At 45.8% G+C, this 6,710-nt stretch overlaps 1 long non-coding RNA gene across 1 annotated transcript in view; it reads left to right on the forward strand.

Annotated features, from left to right (window-relative positions):
* Positions 1-1,302: 1,302 nt before the first annotated feature.
* Positions 1,303-6,710, forward strand: part of LOC109385736 (uncharacterized) — an 11,187-nt gene continuing 5,779 nt past the window's right edge. The window contains exon 1 of the long non-coding RNA XR_002124679.1: positions 1,303-1,443. This is a non-coding gene — a long non-coding RNA (uncharacterized LOC109385736). The remainder of the gene's footprint in view (positions 1,444-6,710) is intronic.

The raw sequence follows: 6,710 nt of genomic DNA on the forward strand, positions 1-6,710 counted from the left end.
TGATGTATGATCTTCTTAATATATTGCTGAATTCTGTTTGCTAAGATTTTGTTGAGGATCTTTGCATCTGTGTTCATCAGAGATATCAGCCTGTAGTTTTCCTTTTTTGTACTTTCTTTGTCTGTTTTTGGAATCAGGGTGATCGTGGCTTCATAGAAAGAGTTTGGGAGTCTTCCCTCCTTCTGGAATTTTTTGAATAGTTTGAGCAGAATAGGTAATAATTCTTTTTTGAATGTTTGGTAAAATTCACTTGTGAAGCCATCTGGCCCCGGACTTTTATTTATTGGGAGCTTGTTGATTATAGATTCGACGTCAGCAAACCCTTTTAGTCCCACCTCCAAACATATCCCGAAACCGTCCATTTCCTTTCATCTCCATTTCTACCATTCTGTATAGTCCAAGCTACTATCACCTTTCGCCAAGACAGCTGCAATAGTTCCGAACTGGTTTCTGTGCCTCTCTCACATTTACAGTCTGGTCTCATGCCCTTGCTTCATATACTCTACTGAGCAAAATGCAAACATCTCACCCACACTTAAAAAATCCTACTAGCTTGGCATCTCTCGTTCCTCCAACCTTACTTTCCATCACTTGCTTTCCTCGATCCAGCCACACCGGCCTTCTTGAGGTCCCCAGGACCACGGGCCTCCCTTTCTGGAATGCTCTTTTCTGAGCTTTCATGTGGTTGTCCCTTCTTGTCATGAGAATCTCAACTTAAATGTCATCTTATTTAGTGACATTTCACAGGCCTTTCCTGACCACCCAATCTAGAGCAGCCACCAGTTCTCTATCACAGACCTTTAATTCTCTGCAGAGAATTTAGTAAATATATTACTTTTCTCATTTATGTGGGTATTTATTGTCTTTCTCTCCAATAATAACATAATCCCCAGGAGAGCAGGAACTTTGTTTATCTTGATTACACCATCTAGAACAGTGCCTGGCACATAGGAGGTACTTAATAAATATTTATTGAATGAATAATTAATTCTGCACAGAAGATCTTTGTGTGTGAACTTTTTTCCCCCTGTATACAAATAACCCAACAGGGGGATTACTGGATCAAGGGATATACACATATTTTGGCTCTTGAAATGTATTGTCAAATTGCTTTGCAAAGAGGTAAGATCAGTTTTTATTTGTTAGGCAACCTTTTGAATCCCAAGTGCCAAAGCAGTGATTTCTGGTATGTGGGGGAGGGATGGAGGAAGGGCATGGGGCAGAAATAGGGGTGGGCAGGTCAGAGCTGCCATCTATGGTGTGTCAGGGCGCTCAGCAGCAGAAGCGACTGACCAGCCTGGCCACGCAGGCCTGTCTGGGGTAGTGCACGCAAGGATACCAATCTGTGGCATGAACTTGGGCCTGGTGATGGGAGATGGGTGAGCAAAAGAGCTGACAAGTGCACCTGCTCTTTAGCACAGTGAGACCTGTCCTGGAGGCCAGGTAAGGAAATGGTGAGGGGTGGGAGCTGAGGACACAAAGTGGGGCTTGGACTCTGAGGCTTCCTTTGCAGAAGCCATTTCTGGATTGAGCTTTTCTGCCTAGGACATGGGGCTTGGACCATTCGGCGATTCAAGCAACTCTCATAAGCTTCCAGAAATAGAGAGACCTGTTTTACGCAGTTCTGCACACAGCCAGGCCCATTCTGCAGCACCCTCCCCTGTCTCCTAGGATTGCTACAAGAGCTAAAGAAGTAAATATGTGTATGGTGCTTGGAATAGTGCCTGGCACATAATAAGCATCAGTCAGGTATGGGCCATTAGTTCTAGCTCAGATATGTCACTGGGCTGTAAGCTCCCTGAGGGCAGAGACTATTATTTGAGGCAGAATAGTCTAGTGCTAATGAGTCAGGTTGCCTTAGTTCTAAGTCTCTGCTCTACCACTTACTAGCTGAGTGACCTTGGGCAAGTTACCTAACCTTTCTGTTTCTCAGTTTGCTCCTCTGTAAAATGGAGCTAATAGTACCAAGCTCATTGAGTTGTTCTGTGGACTAATTGAGTTGATGAATGTAAATAAGATAGAACAGTGCCTAACACATAGGCGGATCTTGGTGAGTTAATGTATTAATTAATGCCCAGACCTGCCCTCGCACGTTCTGCAAAGGCAGCCTACTTTTCATTTAGCGCCCTCCTCCCTTGTCTTTCATTCTTAAGGCCTTTTTGTGTTTGATGCCCTGAGTTTCTCTTGTCCCCAGAATCCCTCTGCCTTTTCCGCAACCCGTTCCTGAGAGGCCTCGTGCACAATTACTCTCCACTTCCGTGTTGGCTTATAAAGGACCGCTGCCCTTCGTGCAAGAACCCCTGACTTTATAGGACACTCTGTAACCTTGTTAGGCCAACACCACAGGCATCACCTGGGGGATGAAGACTCTCAGGCCACCCCAAACCTACGAATTCAGAATCTGCATTTTCACAAGTTCTAAAACAATACTTCTTATACACTTCAATGTGCCTGTGTTTTTCCTAGAGATCCTTTTATAATATAGATCTCTGGGCTCCACTCCCAGAAGTGTCTGACAGTCGGTGTGTGGCGGGGCCTGAGAATGTGCATTTCTAACAGCCCTGAGGGGATGGGGATGTTGCTGGTCAGGGGACGGCGCTTTGTGAAGCACTGCTCTGAGACGGAGAGCTTCCAGGACCAAAGAAACGAAGCTCTAACTTAGGGAACTTAGAGGCACTGGGGGAGATTGCTTTTTAAGATAGTGGACCTGTCCCAGTTTTTCAAGAGCACATCAGAAGGTCTCTGCTTGTAGTATCCTAGCACAAAGATGCTTTTGACTATTAACGCTATTTCCATATGTGTTTAAAATTCTACAGTTTAAAAGTTCTTTCATTTGATCTTACTTCATCCTGCAACCACCCCAAGTTGAACCAGGAGAAACTGTTACCTCGTTTCCAAAAGAGAGAACTGAGGCACAGAGAGCTGTGGGGGTTAGAGATCACACAGCCAGCCAGCTGTTGCTGGCTGTCACCCACTGTGAGTTGTCAAAGAGGCATTACTTCTAATTCTGACCACCCTCTAGGCTGATAATGCTGCTGTCTTTGTCTAGAGGGGCAAACTGAGAGGCCCCGTGAGGGTCAGGAACTTTCCCAGCGTCACAGATCAGGGCAGTTCTTACTTCTTCACGGCTGCACTTCTCTATAGTAGCAACTCCTTTCTCTGTCTCTGTCTCTGACACACACACACACACACACGAGCGCACACACACAGACCAAACTGAGGGTCAGGAACTTTCCCAGCGTCACAGATCAGGGCAGTTCTTACTTCTTCACGGCTGCACTTCTCTATAGTAGCAACTCCTTTCTCTGTCTCTGTCTCTGACACACACACACACACACACACACACACACACACACACACACACACACTGCAGCCAAACCAAGGGGCTGTTTCTCCTGCCTTTAGAGGTGAAAGGAGACAGTAAGAGGACGATGAATGATGACCGAAGGTGCTCCAAGGCCCCGACACACCCAGGAAACCTCCTTTCTGCTTTCTACTCCTATCTGGGCATATTTCCTTCCTCTTTTTCTGTGCTTAGAGAATTAGAGTTCAGTCTTAGCTCTAATTTCCTAAAGATTCTCTATTTGGAAAAAAATTACTAAGCCAAATTATTTTTCCTCAGCTCCAATTTCTCTTGCCTTACAGTCAGCTGCAACTCCCCTTGTACCTACCCCTGACAACACCAACAGAGCGCGTGCGCGCACACACACACACACACCCAAAGGCTAAAACTCCAGCCACACATAAAACCCTCTTTCCAGGACAGTTCTGATTTCTCTCATCTCATGTGCTAGAAGTGTTAGCCCTGGACCCGACCCGGGGCGCTGGTCTCTGCCGGCCCTTTACGCCCACCTGATGGGAGGAGCTGCCAGGTACGGATACCAGGGAAGAGGAGCCTGGCTCTCTGGTTCCAGCCCCGGTTCCCCTGTGGGACCCTTAGGGAGTCCCTGCTCCTTCCTGGCCTGTCTCCTCACCTGTGAGATGGGGGAAGGTTGGTTAGATGATCTCTAGGAGATCTTCAAACTTCAGTATTTTATGATTCTATGTAGGAGGCTCACAAGGGATAAAATGTCAACCCTACTGGCAAATTCGAGTCCTTTGAGGGGAGGTAGGGGGACCTGTTAATTCAGAGTCCTACAAATTGCGTTGTATCAATGTAGTAGTGATTTCAGGGCACATTTTGCAAATCTACTGAGTTTCTCTCTGGAGCCACCTTCCTTCATTTTTCTACACCAGCGTCAGTGTTCCCACTGCTCTAGTCCCCTGTGCCCTGAGCCCTCATCTGCCTCACCTGGTGTCCTAGCGTGGGAGACAGTTTAGAGATCATCTGATGAAACACAGCTATTGGGGAAGGGGGGGGTGCTAAAGGGAGGCAGAGTCTTTGCTGAGATGACACAATGACAATGTACCACCTTCCAGTGTGTGAGAAGGCCGTCCAGCTCAGAAGCTAGGAGCATGGGCCCCAGAGCCCAAAAGACGCCCTAGACCTTGTGAAGGTACACAGCTTAGCCTCCAAGTGTCTCAGCTGCTTCCTGCCTAACAGTAAGGATGGTGACAATCGTCCCAGGATGGTTGTGAATTGCCGACAGGATACTCCACAAAACGCAATCAGTATGATGCCAGGCAAGGCATTTTGAATTCATCACTTATTATGTGACGGGAATGTATGGTTAACAACTGCAAGTTACATTTATCATGCCAGGCACTGTGCTCGGTATTTTACATGCGTTGATCTATATTATCTCCTATAAGTGTCTCAGAAACCCTCTGAAGTGGGAATTATTCATACTTTCCTATTTTTAGATGAGAAAATGGAGGCTTAAAGAAGGAAAGCAGATGTTTTCTTTTTCTATTAATGGACTCTCAGAGCTGAAGGGACAGTGGATGTCGTCAGGGTCAACCTCCCACCTTGAATGGCTCCTGTGACATTTCTGGAAGGAGGTAGTGAGAGAGAACTAGGTCCCTCCTAGAGGGCCTATCCTATCTTTCAACGGCTCTGGCTATAAGAAAATGCTTCTTTATGGAGAGCCAAAATCGATTTCTCAGTAACCTCTGCTCATGTGTGTGTGGGCAAGAACACTAGGCTGTCAGAGGCCTCGGGTTGGGGTCCCAGCCCTTGCACGTCACAGCCCTGCGACCACTGGCAAGCCACTCCTCTGGGCCGGTTTTCCCAGCTGCAAATGAAGGACTTGGATGAGACGAGCTCTAGGTTCTTCCTGGTTTGGACACCTCAGGGTTATATAATTCATGACTGTGAACGTTGTGCACACATATCTAATTATAATGATGAAAACAGTGAAGGAGTGGACACTGTGTTCCAAGGAACAGATCTGCTCCTGCCAACGTGGCTGCCAACTGAGAAGGATCCAGAAGGTTCTTAGAAATGAAGTTCTCATCTTGCCTTAAAACAAGCCCCTCCCTCCCTCCATTTCTTCCTTCCCTCTCTTCTCCTCTACCCTCTCTCCTACATTCTTCCCTTTCTTCCTCTTCACTTCCTTCCTTTCCTTCTTTCTAATTTGAAGGACTGAAGGACTGCTTTAATCTCCCAATCAAAGTAAAAGATCATGTCCTTGATGACAGGTTTGTCACGTCACATTAAACATGCAGAATCAATCTGTTTTCAGGAGTAACGGAAATCCATGGAAACAAGAGTCAGAGTTGCTTTGTGTCTCTGAGAACCTCCCAGATTTGGCGGCTAAATTCCCAGCTCTTGAAGGAGATTTTCAGTCATGAGGTCCACACAGGGGCTTTCATGGTGGCCTCTGAAATAGTATGCAAGTCTGCATAGGTGCATTTTCCAGGAAAAAGGATGTGTGAAAGGGGAGAGCAGCCCTTGACAGCTGGGAGCTAGACTGGGAGTGGGGCCTTGGTGTCCCGAGGAGCTGGCCTGGCACTCAGAGCCAGGCTGTGGTGCTCTCTTTGTCTGATGTCACAGAACACCAACACCATACAAAATGGATCAAGACAAAAAAAAAAAAGAAAGAAAAAAAAAGTCTTCTCCATAATAATGTTAGAGAAGAGAATAAAACAAGAACATTATCCAAACCACAAAAATGAGTGAATATCCCCCTTCCTGGGTGATGTGAGTGACTACTACATCTCTTCCTCCCTGTTGGATAAGAATTAAGATACTGATAGGATCAGCCCTGCTTCTTTTTTTAATTTTTTAATTTTTAAAATTTTTATTGTTGGTTTCAGGTGTATAGAACAATGCAATAGTTATCCTTTTCACCCTTCACACAGAAACAACCCCCCTACCCCCGATGTCATACTCATCTATTATAACTCCATTGACTCCATTCCCACTCTCTACTCCACACCCTGTGACTATACGTATATATAATTATAGTTGACATGCAATGTTATTCAACATCAGCTTCAGAAATACAGTGCAGTGGTCAGCCCTCTACACCGACTACGAAGTGGTCTTCCTAACAAGACATGAGTCCATCTGGCCCCCTAAAAAATATTTACAACATCATTTATTATATTCCCCAGACTGTCTTTTCTATCCCTGAGGCCATATTGTAGTTACCAATTTGCATTGTCTCGTCCCTTCCCCTTCTCCTTCATCCCCACTCACTCCCAGCAAAAAACTGGAAATGGAACTACCTTATAACCCAGCAATCCCACTCTTAGGTATTTATCCAGAAAAACCCAAGACATTAATTCAAGAAAAATATATGCACCCCTATGTTCACTGCGGCGCT

The sequence above is a fragment of the Hipposideros armiger genome, unplaced genomic scaffold (genome assembly GCF_001890085.2).
Source record: "Hipposideros armiger isolate ML-2016 unplaced genomic scaffold, ASM189008v1 scaffold_123, whole genome shotgun sequence".
NCBI classification, from domain to species: domain Eukaryota; kingdom Metazoa; phylum Chordata; class Mammalia; order Chiroptera; family Hipposideridae; genus Hipposideros; species Hipposideros armiger.